This window comes from Rattus norvegicus, chromosome 1, assembly GCF_021556685.1.
Source record: "Rattus norvegicus strain SHRSP/BbbUtx chromosome 1, alternate assembly SHRSP_T2T, whole genome shotgun sequence".
Taxonomy (NCBI): Eukaryota; Metazoa; Chordata; class Mammalia; order Rodentia; family Muridae; genus Rattus; species Rattus norvegicus.
The window spans coordinates 140,033,802-140,051,375 of record NC_141534.1 but is presented as its reverse complement, the minus strand read 5'-3'; the positions used below and the strand labels follow the sequence as shown (position 1 = coordinate 140,051,375).

Sequence of the window (17,574 nt, the reverse complement as noted above, 5' to 3'; positions counted from 1 at the left end):
TAGAGTTAACATTTCCTTGACCAGTGTATCCATTTTTTCTACTGTATCTTCAATGCATGAGATTCTTTCTTCTATCTCTTATATTCTGTTGGTGAAGCTGACCTCTGAGGTTCCTGTTCAAGTTCTTAATTTTTTTATTTCCAGATTTGCCTCAGTCTGGGTTTTCCTTATGGATTCCTATTCCATGTTCATGTCTTGAACTGTTTTATTCATTTCCTTACATTGTTTGTGTTTTCATAGATTTATTTAATGGACTTATTCATTTCTTCTTTAAATACCTCTAATATTCATGAAGACTATTTTAAGGTCCTTCTCTTCTGCTTCAGCTAGGTCTCCTTGCTGGGCTCTAGTAGAGACATGTGGAGGTCTTGGCAAATGCCAGGGCCAGCAAAGTAACAATTCCTGTGAATGAAGAAGGAAATCCAGTTCAACACAGATCAATAGCTTGTGTTGGTTCGAACTTCTAGACTCTGACACCGGGCAGTTTATGTTTGGCATATTTAAATAATTTGGAGAAGAGATTTCCTGGTATAAAGTAATTGAGTATGCACAACGAGACATAATTACATCAAAACTCTTCTCAACGTACATGTCACTTCTTCCAAGAAGATGAATTCTAAATATAGGCTACATGTGTTATCTTCAAGGAGGATCTGGTGTGGTCTCATCATACAGATAGCACAGAAGTCACCTAGGCTATTAACCACCTCCAGCACTGCTTCAGAGAGCCTTGAGAAGCGAGGTATGGCTTGTCCCTACAGATAGTTGAGGGATCACCTAGGCTATTAACTACCTCTGTTCCCAACCTTTTGAGTGGAAAACAGGCTACACATCTCTTCCTTTAAAGAGTCATCCCTATATGTTTAAAATTCTTGATTTCCCTACTGTTCTCTGTGAGTGCAAGAACCTTTGTGTTCCCAGCAGAGACATATCGTTCTGGCTATATTTGTGGTTTTTACATTGGCATCTAGGCATTTGGGTTTGGGGAGATTATAATTCTGAGTGCTGATATCTGGTCTTGTCTTTGTTAGGTAGGTGTTTTGTTCCTTGGTTTCTGTTCACCTCTGGCTGTGTGATGCCTGGTAGAGAGTGCTTCTGGAATCTCTCTCTCTCTCTCTCTCTCTCTCTCTCTCTCTCTCTCTCTGTGTGTGTGTGTGTGTGTGTGTGTGTGTGTGTGCTAGATGCTCTTAACTACTTCTCTAGCAACACACTTGCCTGCACCACACTTGCCTGCACCACACTTGCCTGCACCACACTTGCCTGCACCACACTTGCCTGCCTACCTCTAATGCTCCTGCCATGATGATAATAAATTAATCCTCTGAAACTTTAAGCAAGTCCCCCAATTAAATTATTTCCTTTATAATAGTTACCTTGGTCACGGAATCTCTTCTCACCATAGAACAATGACTAAAACAGGGGGAGAGAAGGCTTTTTTTGAAAGGCGGGAGGAGAGACATGGGTGCTATATGAGCTGTCCGGTAGGCAGGAAACTGAGTCTTACAGGTCAAAAGCCCAAGATCAGTTCTAGAGCTTGAAATCCCACCAGTTCCTGAGCTTGAAATCCCACCAGTCCCTGAGCTTAAAACCTCACCAATCCCAAGCTGATCCCAAGCACGGGACTTAAAATCCCACCAATCTGACCCTGTAAATTTCCACCCTGGAAAACTCTACCCCCAAGAAACCCTATGTAAAACCTGCCTCTTACTCAGTTCTTTGCTGCTTCCCTCCTGATCAGAAGCAGCAGCTTGTGGTTTTCCCAATAAATCTCTTGTGTGAGCTTGGTTATGCTGTGTGGCTTTGTGGTGTTCCTTGGATCCAGACTGCCAGGATATCTTTCTCTTCAGAGCTGTAACGCTTGCATTGGGCATCCCTTTTCCCTTAAGAGCTACAATACTTACAAGTTTGACTGTAGAGCCAAAACTAAAATCAACCCCCTAGAAGACACTGGTTAGGAAATGACTATTGTCCAGCATCCACACTGTCTCTTCTGTCATTGGACATTAGCTGCCACAACATCAGCTTTACCAGGAGAATAGCTTCTGAAGCATCGTGAAGTGCATCGCTTGCTTAAATGAAGAGGCCATGGTTGCCATAGTCAAGGGCTGACCCAAATGTCACATCAATGCTCCAACAGGGGGAAATGGGTTCCCCATTGTCTTTCTATTAGGAGGTAGGTCCTCTTTCATCAAGACTCACCCAACTAGTGGTGTGTGTGTGTGTGTGTGTGTGTGTGTGTGTGTGTGTGTGTTAACTAGAAATGAGAAATAGCCACTTCAACACTAAGGAAAATTCTTCAGTAATTTATCAAATCAGATCAGGATAAATGGACAGAAATAAAGAGATGTATACAAATTTCTGTAAGTACAATTAACACAACAGAAGCGATTTCATTCCAATATGCCACTGGATTGAACCTCTTGAGGATTCAGTTTTCTATAAAGTAGGGATACTGAAAGGACCTAAGTCATAAGAGTATTTCAAGGGCTAAGTGAGTTAATGCTTCAGCATGCTTAACACATTATCTGAGAAATGCTAATTGCATAGCAAGTACTAACTATTGACAAACTATCAGAGCAATGAAAAAAGATCATTGAGACAGCAGAGAGCCTTTGATTGTAAATTGTCTCTCTACTCTCCAAGGCTTGTTGGGTATCCAGGGGAGGGAGCTGCTGGCATCCTGCCTGGAACACTTCCAGAACGCAGTAACTGAGGCGCAAAACTGGACTCCTTAGGTAATGAGGTCTGGACCACCTTTGGATTCAGAACAGGAGCAACCAATGACTATCTCTCGTTTCATACTGGCTGACTGAACTCTGAGGAAATGAGTCTTGGGCAAATTGCCTAACCCTCTGGAAGGCAGACATTATCCATTTTCTGGGACTTAAGAGGGGAAGGCACCAGAGCAACAACAAAAGATTGGATGGAAATAAACCAACATAGTAATGGCATGTATCCCAAGCATACGATTATGGGACATTCGTGTTTTCTTCCTTTCCTTATCAGAGGGCTGGGGATAGAGCTCAGGATTACAGAACTTGCTTGGCAAGTACCAAGCACTAGTCCTAATTGCTAGGATGAAAAATAGACTTTTCTTACATCTTAATTTTCTAACTTTTACACGCTCTGTATATTTTGATCTTGATTGATTTGTTACCTACAATGGTAAGAACTATCTTCATGGTTTTGTTTTTGAAACTGGATCTTATTGTGCTAGGCTGGCACCAAACTTATATACAGCTGAAAATGACCTTGAACTATTGATCCCGAGGCCACTGCTTCGCATATGCTGGCCTTGCAGGTGTGCTGTTACCCCCAGTTTTATGCAGTGCCAGTGAACAAAACCATGAGTTTTTGGCAAGCTCTCTGCCAACTGAGCTACACTGCCATCACCATTCTCCTTTTAATATAATTCTGAGAAGAAGGTCCACCAAGATGGCCAGGAGAAGTCGCCTGGCCTGCAGAGCTGGCATGGCCCCAGCTGCATCTCAGCTCCTTCACCACTGGAAAAGAGACGTGGCCCAGGGTGATAGATAAAGGCACTTGGCGTGCAAGTCGGGTCACCTGAGTTTGACCCATGAAAGCTGCACAAAGGTAGAAGGGGAAAATAAAAGCTGACTTCACCAACTTGTCCTCTGACTTCCACGAGCACACCCAACACAGGTGTCATGCCTCAAGTGGAGGTGAGAAATTCAAGGTTATCTCAGCTACGTGTTGAGTTTGAAACTAGCTTGGGCTGTGTGATACTGTCTCAGAAAGAAAAAAAAAACAGAGAGAAGAGCAGAGCAGTGCTGATGTAGTGGAAGAACCTTCCAGAACTCTAGTCAAAGTCTTTAACAGGCTTCAGTTCTTATAAGAGGCATACACTGAATAACAGTGAAATCCTTTGCTCACCCAACCGTAATCTCAGCTCTTGACGGTGTCTTCATTAGTTTTCTATCGCTGTGAAGAGACACCCTGGCCATGGCAACCCGATAAGAGGAAAGCATTTAATTGGGGCTGGCTATCAGTTTCAGAGGCTTAGTCCATTATCATCCTGGTGAGGAGAAAGGTGACAGGCAGGCAGGCATGGTGCTGAAGAGGTAGCTGAGAGTTTTACTTTTACATCCTGATCCTCCTCAGACAGCAGGCTGAGAGAGTGGGGGAGGGACAGAGGGAGGGTGAGGACTAGGTCTGGAGTAGAAAGCCTCAAAGCTCACTCCAAACAACACACCTCCTCCAACAGGGACACACAATTCTTAATTCTTCCAAACAGTTCACCAACTTGGGGGCTAAGCCTATGAGTCTATGGGGACCATTCTCATTCAAACCACTACAGCAGGTATGGACAGGAGAATCAACTAACCATGACTCAAAGGGGCTCACACACAGGCAGCCTACATGGGTTGGACCTAGGTCCTCTGCATCTGTGTTACAGTCGTGCAGCTTGATGCTCTTGTGGGAAACCTAACAGCAGGAGCAGGGGCTGTCTCTGACTCTTTGGGGACCCTTTTCCTCCTACTAGGTTGTCTCACCCAGCCTTGATAGGAGGGAGGTGCCTAATCTTACTGCAGCTTACTATGCCGTGTTTGCTTGATATTCCTGGGAGGCCTGCCCTTTTCTGAAGGGAAATGGAGGAGGAGAGCATGTGGGGTGGAGGATGGACTGGAAGGAGAGGAGGGAGGATATAATATATAAGAGAAGAAGAATTTGTTTAAAGAGTCCCTGTCTCAAAAAAAATGGGGGAAGGAAATGGTGGGGATAGAAGGAAGGACAGAAGGGAGAAAGGGAGGGAAGGGAAGAAGAAATTCAAAGGAGTTTGATGAGAGACATGGGGGGGGGGAGAGAGAGAGAGAGAGAGAGAGAGAGAGAGAGAGAAAGAGAGAGAGAGAGAGAAGAGCCAGCAAGATGGCTCAGCAGAGAAAACTGCGTGCCACACCTGAGTTCAATTTCCAGAACACACGTAAAGGTGGAAGGAGGCTTCGCCTTCATAATCCACAGTTAGCCTATGACCTCTATACACATGCTATGCTACACACACACACACACACACACACACACACACACACACACACACATTATAAACACACAAAAATAATTTTAGTTAGTGATGAGAGGTGGCGAGAATAGACTGCCCTCCCTCTCCAGAGAAGATTGAGTCACATCTCAGAACTGGCCACATCTGAAGGACAGGACACACGTGGGAGGGTGGGGCCCAGATTACCCTTGCTTATTATGATCTCCTGGTCTGGGAAGCCGACAGGGCACCAGCTGCGGCTCACTTTACTCCCTGCTAGCAATGAGAGAATTATCATATGATATTCATGTCGGGTTTTATAAATAATTCATCTCTTTTTCTTCACTAAAGTAAAATAGCCTGAAGCTAGAATGTTTAAAAGAAATGTCAGTGCCTTATTCATGAAATAATAACGTGCCAGTTTGCAGTTTGCAAAAGTCCTGTGTTGAAAAGATGCCTCGTCCCAGGTCTATTTTTACCTGGAAAAGGCTTCGAATCTCCTTCCCTCGTTGGCACCTGATAAAGGCTGTGTTATGTTTTCTCCAAAAACGGGACTTTCCCAAATTGGTTACCTTTGCACATGGAAATCTGAAAGGTGAGTGCAATTAGGCATATTTATGAAAGCTAAGCCCAAAATGCAAAAATAGCTTTTTTCTAACTCCATGAAAATAAATTATAAACAAAAGATAACAGAGTCTCTGGTCCAACCCAGCCAAGGGAAATGAGGCCACTGGTTGTTGATGTTTCATGAGTCCGTTTCTCAAGCCTGACCAGCACTAACCCCCTGCACAGGAAGAATGACTCCGGGTACCGGAAGTTACCGTGATACTTGTGAATTTCCTCTTCCCACCCAGTGTCATGCCTAGCTTTTAAACAAGAATTCTTCGTGCAATTCTCTATTATGATTTGTAAAACATCAAGAAGTGTTTGCCAAAATATATTAAAATGTGTTGGTGACTCTTCCCAGGACAAGGCGCTTCTGTGGAGATCAGAAAATCTCAGGCAAACCAGACCCATCTTGTCACTGTACAAAGCAGAGAGAATATGGGCTCCTGGAGCAAGGACAGGAAAGAAAATAGTAATGGTACTGTTTTATATGATGGAAACATTTAACAATATGGGTTGTCTGTTCAGAAAATTGGGTTTGGGTCAGGTATGGTGACATTACCTGTAATATCAGCACTGAGGAAGCTGAAGCAGGAAGATAGCATGTTTGAAGCTGGCATAAAGCTATACAGCAAGTCCAAAGGCCGGTCTGAGCATAGACGCATGATCCTGTCTTGAAAACTAAGGACTAGAGATGTAGACAAGTGCGGTGATAGAGTTCTTGTCTAATGTGCCCTGGCTTCTACCCACGCCACATTGAAAAGAAAAGTAGGTTATGGTTCTCAGTCAATGCAGTGACATGATTATTATTATTGTTGTTATTATTATTAATTATCTTATTATTTTATTTCTTATGTGCTTCGTCTTCATGTATATTTGTGCACCACGTACATTCAGTGCCTACAGAGGCCAGAAGAGGGTCTTGGATCTCCTGAAACTGGAGTCATAGACAGTTGTAAGCCTCCATTTGTGTGCTGGGAATCAAACCCAGGACCTGTCAAAAAGCAGCGTATGCTTTTAAGTGCTGAGCCATCTCTCCGGCCTCAGAACTATTTAAACCAAGCAATCTCTCAGAACGTGAACAGCATTTTAGACTCCTACCAAGTCGGCATCATTGCACTTAAAATTGCCTTATTATTATTTTGTCTGTTCCTAAAAATTCATCTTCCAAAGGATTGTATTTTTTAAACAAAAAAAAAAAGTAGCCAGGCATGGTGGCATAGACCTTTAATCCCAGCACTTGGGAGGCAGAGGCAGGTAGATCTCTGAGTTCAAGGACAGCCTGGTCTACAGAGTGAGTCCCAGGACAGCTGGGGCCTCACAGAGAAACTCTGTCAAAAATAAAAAATAAAAAAAACCTGAGCTGAATGGTAGCACATGGCTGCATTCCCAGCAAGTGCTCCGAGACTGAGGTGGGACAGAGGGATCATTCATTGTAAACCAACTGGACTCCAAAACCCCGATCCAAAACAAAACAAAGCCAAACAGAACAGAACTGGAATTTGTGCACAGCTCCTTGTCACTCAAACTTACAACCCTAGAAGGCCATCAGGTCTCAGTTTTGTGCCATTTTTATCAACTTATTGTGGTTGGGCAGAAGTTTTCAATGGAGCCTTCTATCTGCCCCCTCGTGCCCCCCACCCCCTTTCCCCGGCCTCTTTTCTACTGGCCCATTTTACATCTGGTTAGTATTGTCAAACCATGGAAACAGCCAGCTATGGCCAAAGAGAAATATTTCTTTCAGTTTCTCAAGTGTCTCCTAGGAGAGCTGCAGACAGCTGGTGATGACATAATGTTGGCTGACAAGAGCCTTCTTGGCCAACGGAACCACAGCAATGGCTGCCCACCCACAGGGCAGCTCTTCAGGGGACTTCCGCAGGGCACAAAGTCCTAAGGTTCACAACGCAGTGAGGGCCTGGCCTCTGAGTGAGGGGCCCACCATCTGTCCACAGCTCCTTTCACAGCTCTGTGTTTTTCTCACACACATCAAAGTTGTTTCCGAGTGAGAGGCGAGGACCAGCTGGGCAGAATTAGGCTGCAGCCTGCTTTCTCCCCAGAAAAGCTGAGGGTGAGGAGCAGGGCAGTTCAGCCTCCAGATGGCTTGGTGTTTAATTAACATTGACAGCAGCTCGGACCCCAACTTGCCCACGTAAATGCACCAGCTGTTGTGTCTGTGCTCCAGGTTCCAAGTGGGAGTCACCCCTGGTACAGAAACATCTCCATACCCCTTTCAGCTGCAACTCCCACACAGCATCATCAGCCTGGCAGCCACACCAAACTAGACTACACCATTGCATGGATTCGAGCCTGATTCCCAAGCAGAGCTTAGACCTCGGAAGGATGGAGGCAACATGGGAAAGATAGACTGAGATATCCCTGGTAAGTAGCTCTCCCGTTGCCCACGGTGTGGATGTCAAAGCTGGAGCCCCCTAAGGGTGCATTCTTGCCTCTGTCAGGCGCCATTGGGTACCCAAAAGGCACCGCCCAGCATTTCTGCACATTTTATTTTGCTTGTTCCCCTCTACCCTTGGGAGCATGCCACCCTGCTACAGTCCACTCCTCTCCTCGTCGGTTTCTCTCCATTTTCACCTGAATTGGATTGTTTTAAGAGAAAAAAAATCTCCACTCCAACTTTGCACGTCTTCTACCTTGCTGTCAACATTCCTGTCCACTCCTTCCCTAAGCTTTTCAGGTGGTATTTGGAGATAGCATGGCGTCTTGCCAGGGCCTTCTTGGCCCCCTGATAGCTAGAATAGCTCTCTCTGGACTTTTCCACCATCTCCGACAACCTCTCCATCTGGGCTTCAGAATAGCCTCCTCTAGGGCTTTATCTTGGTCCCCAGGAGTTCTTGCCTAGACTCTCTCACTCTGTCCTGCACCCTATATTTTCAACCATGGCTTTCTTTCAAGTGACTCTCTCATTTTACCCCAGGATCTTCTTCAGGCACTCCTGGTTGCAATAAGCTTCTGCATCATAACACCCCAATCCACACTGCGATAGCACAGGACAGCATCGCAATGATACAAAGGGTATTATTATGGCACAGAAGATCATTGTGATGGTACAGCTCGGTATTATGTTGTCACAGTTCAACATCCTGGTGGCACAATGAAGGACTGTGGTAGCATAACACAACACTGTGACCTCACCATTCAATATTGTGACGATACAACAGAGCATTGTCACAATTGTGACTTCACAATGCAACACAGTGATCTCATAATCTAGCAACGAGATGTCACAATGCTACATTGTGATGTCATAACTCAGAATTATGATGACAAACAGACGTACTGTGACAGCACAATTCAGCATGGCGATGCAATGGAGCTATGTGGTGTCAAAATGGAATTTTGTGATGTCATGATGAGCACTGAGGTAGCACAAAGAGCATTGTCATATCACAGTAAGGCATTGTGGTGGTACATTACATCATCTTGATGTCACAATTCAGAATTGAGCTGGAAGAGTTGAGCGTTATGATGTCACATAGTGATGTCATGCTATTGTTAAGATATCACAGTGCCTTGATGTGATGGCACAAGGGAACTTTGTGATGTCACAATGTCTCATTATGATGTCACAGTGAAACATGATGTCATAATTCAGCATGGTGGTAACAATGTTGTATTAGGAAGTCTCAAGAGAATATCGTGTTGTCACAGTACAGCATTGTGATGCTTCAATGCAAACCCATGATTTCACAGTACAACATCGTGATGCCACAATGCAGTTTTTAATAACACCTGAGAGCCATGTGGTGTCACAATTCATCACTGTGTTGGCACAATTGAACATTGTGATGGCACACTTTAACATTGTGAGGGCACCATGGAACATTCAAATGTCACAATGAAGCATTGTGATGAAACGAGGAAGCATTGGGATGTCACCACTCAATACTTTAGTGAATTAATGGAACACTGTAATATCATCTAGTGTAAGAAGTGGGTTGAGTGATGCTCTGCTCTGTGAGTACAGCACTTTGTCACTAGGAGTCACTTTACTACTATTGCTAATGACTGATTTCACAGTGCTGAAAGGTACTATGCTAAATTACTAAACAAAGAAATTATCAACCTTACTCAGCTGGGAACCCTATCAGCTACAGTTACAAACAGCCTTGTAAGACACACCTACAATAATGGGTGCAATAATGGGTATATCAAATCCTGATGCCTAACCCAGACCAATTCATTCAAATCTTCGTTGATGGAGCCCTGCACTGGCACACTTAAATGTTATGGAATTGACCACTTGCTTTCTGATTGGATCTAACGTCCAGCCCACAAAATGGAATCCATGCCTTGCACTGTTAATAGGGACACAAACTCATGATTAGGTAGATTATGGGCCCTAGGGGAGAACTTAACTGCTTTTATTCTCCTACATGGTCCTAGCATTAAACCAGCCCCTAATGACATCATTGTACCCACAGATTAGCACAGTTTTCAGTCTGCATCAGAGAAGCTACTATTTACAGCTGATTGACACAGAGACTCACAGCTGGTCAACATGCAGAGAACAAGAGACTGTGGAGTGCCAGCCCTAAAGCAAACCCCTATATCATACATAGTTCTCCCCTATATCATACATAGTCCTCCCCCTATATCATACATAGTCCTCCTTCTATATCATACATAGTCTTCCCCTTTATCATACGTAGTCCTCCCCCATATCATACATAGTCCTCTCCCTATATCATACATAGTCCTCCCCCTCCCCCAAGGCTCAGAGATCATCACAAAGGAGGAAGCAGAATATTAAAAGCCAGAAGCAGATGATTACAGGGAAACTGTTTTCTGAACATAGCAGGACAACTGAATTGAAGTCACAGTGGTTGTAAAAATCATGCACAAGATTTTTGCAAGATCAAGCCAGACAAAATTGTAGCATGGGAGATGGAGGCGGTCAAGATGCTGTCCCACACGGAGCTGAAAAGCTATAATGGGTGCTGGAAGAAGCTGAGTCAGCTTTCTTTAAGGTTGTTGCTCTGGGAGGCCACCGGTGCTGCAGTAGATGATCCTACGCTCATCCATGTGCATACTGACACCACCAAGTGGGCTCAGTGGGTTTTAAGAAAAAAACTTGGACTGGAGAGATTGCTCAGTGGTTATGAGCACTGGCTGCTCTTCCAGAGACCCAGGATCAATTCCCAGCACCCACATGGCAGCTCATACCTGTTTATAATTCTAGTTCCAGGGTTTCTGACACCCCCACACAGACAAACATGCAGGCAAAACACTAATGATCAAAAAATAAATTATATGTATATTATATAGTATATATACATAAAGATTAAGTAATAATATGAAGGGAATAGTCATGGGAAGGAGAGAATTGGAGGTGAGGGAATGGAGAATGGACTCGATCAGAGCACGCTATATACACATATAAATTCTCAAACCATAAAAAAAATCTAAAAAAAAATGATTCCAGACAAATGGAATAACCTACTAGTATCACATCCTGTTTCTTTAGAATTAGCATCTCCCTGATAAGACGGGCAAGCAGGAACTCCGCCCTGGGCATCCTCAGGTCTCTGCTGCTATGTGTCAGCATATCCGTGTGGAGATTTGCTGACTCTGCTGCCACGGGAGGGCTGGGGTCACGATTCACAGCCTATTCCTCCAGCTCTGTGATCCTGGGCAACCTTCATTTATGCATTTACTTATTTATCATCAGAATAATTCAAGGTAATCATCTGGCTGTGTGTAAGCCTCTGTCTCTTCCTTTATAGAACAGAAGCAAATCAGTGAAGAAGAAGCCACAGTGGAGAACAAACACGGGCAGTGGTTAAGATAATGCTTCACATCTAGCAAGCGTTCAGTGGATTTTCTATACAGTTAGCCCAGAACATTCGATTGAGGTTGGGTCCCCTCTCTCCTCTCTCTTCCATAAATAAATTAATTTAGGTCTCTTAAATGTAATTATACCACAGAAAAGCATCTCTTGGGCAGGAGTGGACCACCTAGGTTACACATTAGAATCCCCCTGGGGAGCTTTTACAAACCCTGGTGCCCAACCCCAGACCAATTAACTCAAATCTTCCTTGATGGAGCTGTGCATCAGCACACTTAAATAGCTCCCCTGGTGACTCTAATAGGCAACCAGGTTGAGAACTTCTGCCTCTGGGCACTGGGTTTGTTGCTCTTTAATTGTGGTCTTTCCAAGTAGTTATCCCAAATCTAGCTGTTGTCAACATTAAAGTGTTGAAGTCCCCTACCTCTCCTTTCAATGTTCGTCTTCGAGGCAAGAGCTGGAGAAATCTCAGTGCACTTGAGAGAGCAAAATTGCCTCTCTACTTAACCATTCCTGCTCCAAACCTCCATCTCCAGCAGCCTTAACACCTGGCTCTCACTGATCCAGGCCCTTCAGGAGCTTCACCGTTTAAATGTAGAGAAGTGTAAGAGGTCACTTCCCTGGATCATCTTTAAGAAAATACTGTTTTCTAGCCAGTCCTTAATTTAGGGTGCACAGATTCCTGGGGTTCTCGGGGAGTCTCAGTTCTGTACAAAAATTTTATTTACATGTTTGGGGTTTTTTTAATATTTAAGTCAGGAATGGTAAAACATACCTATAATCTCAGCACTTGGGAGGCTGAGGCAGGAGGATTGCTTTGAGTTCAAGACTAACCTGGGCTATTAGTGAGTTTCCTGTCTCATGTGGAGGAGGACTGATTGTGAAGATGGCTTACTTACTACCCTTTGGTAATTAAGAATTGTGCAAACACACAGACCCTAGTTTGAATCCCCAATATCTATATCAAAAGTTGAACATGGCTAAAAATGCGTGTAACCCCAGGAGCATTAGAAGGCAGACTCAGGTAAATCCTATAAGTTTACTGGCCAGGTAGCCTAACAAAAATGCCAAGCTTACAGTCCAATGAAAGATTCTCAAGGGATTAAGATAGAGAACTACAAGGGGTGGGGATTTAGCTCAGTGGTAGAGCGCTTGCCTAGGAAGCGCAAGGCCTTGGGTTCGGTCCCCAGCTCCGGAAAAAAAGAGCCAAAAAAAAAAAAAAAAAAGATAGAGAACTACAGAAGATACCCAATGTCCTCCTGGCCTCTACATGTGCACACATGGCCATAACTACCCACACACATATGTACATGCACTACATACATAATATATGCAACACACACATATGCAAAGAACCCTAAAATAAGTAAAATGTGGGTGTGTAAACTGATAACATGACTACTCCATGGTATGGTTAAGGGAAAAAGGTTTTTTGTTTTGTTGTTTTGTTTTGATTTTTGTTCTTATGGGTTGGGCGGGGGTGTATGTTCATTTTTGAGACAGAATTTGTCTGTGTAGCCCTAGCGTCCTGGAACTCACCCTGTAGACCAGGCTGGCCTTGAACTCAGAGATCTGCCTGCCTCTGCCTCCCGAGTGCTGGGATTAAAGGTGTGCCTGACAAGGGGAAAGTGGTTTTTGTGAAGAGTCCAGAGCAAAGAGAGAAAGAACTAGACTAAACAGGGCCTGAAGATTGGACCCAGCCAGGGCTATCTATGAAACAGAGGGAAATAGCAAAATTTTATTAGATAGAAAATAAAGAAAGTTTGGTGAGAGAAATGGAAGCAAAGAGGGAGAGCTGGAGAGAACCAGCAAGACTAGCAGGGTTATAAGGAGAGGTGTAGCTGGTGGGAGGGGAACCACTGAGCTGGAGGGAATTTAGGGGAGGGGAGGAGTGAGAAGGGTTAGGACACTAGCATGGACTTTGAAATGTGGAACAGTGACTTGTGACATGGAGGGAGCCTGGAAGCCAGTATGAGCTTTGATGTGTTAGTGGATACCACAAGAAACCATATGTCCCTTCTGCCAGAGGTAAGAGAAATGACTCCTTTTGGAAGATGGGAACCAATGTCACAAATTCCTGAGCATTGAACACTGGCATTTATCTAACAATCAGAAATCTTCCTATAATCCAGGTTGCTCTCATCTCGGGATATTTGGACAGCCTTTTGGGATTTGGAGAATTGGCATTTCCTGTGAACCTGACAGTGGTTACTGTTGTTCAACATCTGGCTATCCTTTTGTAAGAGACCAACGCCCTGTAAGATTTTAATGCTTGTATTTGTTTCTGGAAAAGTGACATCGTGAATGTATATAGACTCTGGAATAGTACCCAGAGGACCAAGAGGGGAAGAAAGTCTCTCCCCACCAAGGCACAAGGGAAGGAAAGCAAAACAACACTTGAAATGGAGTAGTGGCTACTGTGAAATTGGCTGCAGATGCTGTGAGCATCCTGTCTACAGAGAACAGATTTTAGCAGTTCATTAGGGATGAGTAGTAAATACTCATTTAGGGCATTTTCCTTTCCCATTCTAGAAGGTAGACTGGCACTAGTTCAAGTAGATTTTAATAAGGCTATAATGTTAGCAATAAATTTAAGGGAATGTGAGCACACTACTAATTTACCAAGGAACACCTCATTAAAATCAATAATTAGAAATTGTTTAGTGTCCAAACTTGGGTCATTTACCAATGCAGCCTTGGCATTATCAATACCATCTGTGCTTCCTCCTTAGGAGAAGGGGCAGTGCCCTGGGTACTTTTCCTGTTGCTATGATAAAATACTCCAACAGAAGCAACTTGATAGGAAAAAGCTTTCTTGGCTCACAATCTCAAGTTGAAATCCACTGTTGCGGGGGAATCAAAATGGCAGGAAGTTGAGGCATCTGGTCACGTCACATCCACAGTGGAGAGCAACATCCATGCATTCTCCGCTCAGCTCCTTCCTCTTCAGTTAGGCCAGGGCCCAGCCCATGCAGCCTGATTAAGAAAATAAATCCCTCACCGGCGCACCCATAAGCCAACCTAATCCAGACAGTTCCTCACTGAGACTCCCTTCCCAGGCAATGAATGTGTCAAGTCGCCAAATAAAAGTGGCCCTCATCCATGGGATTCCCAAGGGTAATTTTTTTAATCAAAATACACACATAAACATAGATCTGAACCCGAGGCTGCATCCTTCCACGACTAAGGCATTGCGAGTGGTAACTGTCAGTACAGCCTCATCATAAATCCCATCATAATGATGTTGCTTATTAAGATGTTGGGCCTATGTGCTTCCCCTTGCTTCTCATTGAAGTTTGCTTTGGGTTTTATAGGTGCAAAAGAGCCATAAGCATAAATAGTTTATGCCTAATTTTATTTTATTCCTAGTTACAAGATAATAAAAATAATTCTCCTCACTGCTATCGGTTCCGGATCATGTAGCAGGCATGTCCAACATTTTGATACTGTGACACAACATGATATCGTCTACAAAGTTCACACTTGAAGACCGCATAGTCCAGTTACACATACACACACACACACACACACACACACACACACACACACACACACACCTCCTGGTGTGTTAAGTTTACAATTTTGGAACCACATCTGACCTAGTGTGGACTGCATATGTGACCTGTTACTGGTGGCCTCTGACTTGACGGCTGTCTCCAGGTTCTTGGTGTCTTAGTCAAAGAACTTACAAAGGACATACTAAGTAGTTAACTAGCAGAGAATGTATTCAGAAGCAGTGAGAAAGTGCAATGTGGATACACTTGAAGGGAGCAGCTTGTCCCTAAAAGATGCTCTCGGAACACCTGGTAACCGCCATGGCTTCCTTCAGTGGGCCTGGGAGGAGGAGTTAGTTGCTGGGGGTAGACTGCAAGTGGTTTTCTGTTTTGATTATCTTGCCGTACCTGATTTTTTTTTCATTTTTAATTTTTATTTATTTCACATGTGTGAATGTTTTACCTGTTTGTGCACCAAATACATGCCCGGTGCATGTGGAGGTCAGAAAAGGGTGACTGACCCCTCCCCAAAACTGGACCTACAGGTGGCCGTGAGCTGCCATGGTGCTAGGAATCAGAGCACCAGGTTCCTCTGGAAGAGCAGCCAGGGCCCAAGTCATTAACCAACATCCCTGCCCTCTTCCACATGTGCCTCCCAGCCCTGGTTCCTTACTCTGAACCCTGGGCTCCCTGTGCTTCTCACACTGTGTGACCAATACTCAGGCAGAAGATGAAGCCACCAACACAATTTGGGTCAGACCTGACCACTCTTCTGCCCTGGAAACTGTCTTCCTTGGACACTTAACTTTGAAGGCCTCCTTTTCCTTGATGGAAACAAGAGAGATTATCTTAAGAGGACTTAAAATGCTGTGACATCAGAAAGACGTGCAATGTCACAAGGCATGGCACACCAATCTGTGTGTGTGTGTGTGTGTGTGTATACACGTTAGCTGGTCATGTATATAAGCAATTGTGTATATGTGGAGGCCTTAGATAAATAGTGGGTATCTTCCTCTTTTACTATGGCTGTCATGGAGTTTGAATTAAGGTACAACGGAGGAGCTGGCCCAGGGATCTCTCCGCCTGGCTTCTCCTCTTCCTCACTTGTCCAAGCCTAAGCACAGCAGAGATGGCTGGCAGTAAGGCTAAAGGATTCGAGAAAAGCCAAGACAAAGGCAGTTTCCCACTCACAGCGAGCTGGCTTGCAGTTCCCTGTGGGCTGTATTCATCAGCGCCTAAAATCTAGGAAAACCAGCCATGGACGTGTAGGCACAACTGCTGCTGTGTACAGCGCAGCCGTCCTGGAGTACCGCACCTCACCGCAGAGGGTGCTTGAGTTGGCAGGAAATATATCCAATGCCTTAAAGGTAAAGGCCATTACCCCTCATCCTTTGCACCTGGATACACATGGAGATGAAGAACCGACCCGGACTCTCCGATCAAGGCTACCATTGCTGGTGGCGGTGTCAGCCCACACAGTCACAAATTGCAGATCAGGAAGAAAGGACAACAGAAGACTGTCTAAGGATGCCTGGATTCCTTATTATCTCAGGACTCTATTCTTAGCGGCTGTCCAGTGTTGGTGTTTCCAGTGAACTGTATCTCAATTTTGCCTTTTTGTAATTCTATTTGAGCAAGATGGAGGCTTAATTAGTCTTCGAACCAACCAAATTTCTGCATTCTAGTCCTAACCATATTTAAGTGTACCTGTGACTTTCAAAGAAGATATGGATTCTGAAGTAGTGGTTTTGATGGAATTGACTTTTAAAAAAAAAAAAAAAAACCTGTTTGGATTAATTGTGATGCAAAAGTTATAGTAACAAACATTTGGTTTTGTACAGACATCACTTCCAGTCTGGTGGATAAATTCAATAAAGGTCATATCCTGCACCCCAAAAAAAATACTGCTGTCATAAACACCATAATGAAAACTAACTTAAGACCTCAACTCCAAGGTCACATTCCATCTCTGAGAGAAACCAGAGCAGGAACCTGGAGGTGGGAGCCAAAGCAGAGGCCAGGAAGGAGTGCTGCTTTCTGTCTTGCTCCCCATGGCTTGCTCAACTTGCTCTCTTATACAACCCAGGCCGCCCTGCCCTGGAGTGGCATTTATCACAGTGGACTGCAGTGACCTCCTATGCACACCAATCACTAACCAAGAAAATGCCCACACAGCCTTGCCTACAGCACAGTCTCAGACACATTTTCTCCACTGAGGTTTCCTTTCCCCAAACAATCCAAGCTTATATCAAGTTGACACACTTCCTCCATTGCTCTCCAACTGAAAAATAAGAATTTGAGACAAGGCCTCTCACTGAATCGGGAACTCTTTGATTCTGCTAGGCTATCTGGCCAGCAAGTCCTAGGGGTTCTCCTGTCCCTGCTTCCCTGTGCTGGCACTACAGTAACCTGGCTTTTTGAACTGGCTTCTTAGGTCCTCACCTCTCAAAGCAAGAGCACTACCAACACAACCATCCCCCTGCCTTTCCACTCCTTTCTCAAGAAGAGCTCCTTGACTACAAAGGGGAATGGATTTTTTTTTAAGATTTATTTATTTTTATGTATGTGAGTACACTGTAGCTGTCTTCAGATACATCGGAAGAGGGCATCAGATCTTATTACAGATGGTTGTGAGCCACCGTGTAGTTGCTGGGAATTGAACTCAGGACCTCTGG

The 17,574-nt window shown here is 44.3% G+C and overlaps 1 pseudogene; it reads left to right on the top strand.

Moving 5' to 3' along the window:
- Window positions 1-5,449: 5,449 nt before the first annotated feature.
- LOC103691177 (histone H2A.Z pseudogene) lies at window positions 5,450-16,424 on the top strand (annotated as a pseudogene).
- The last annotated feature ends 1,150 nt before the right edge of the window (window positions 16,425-17,574 follow it).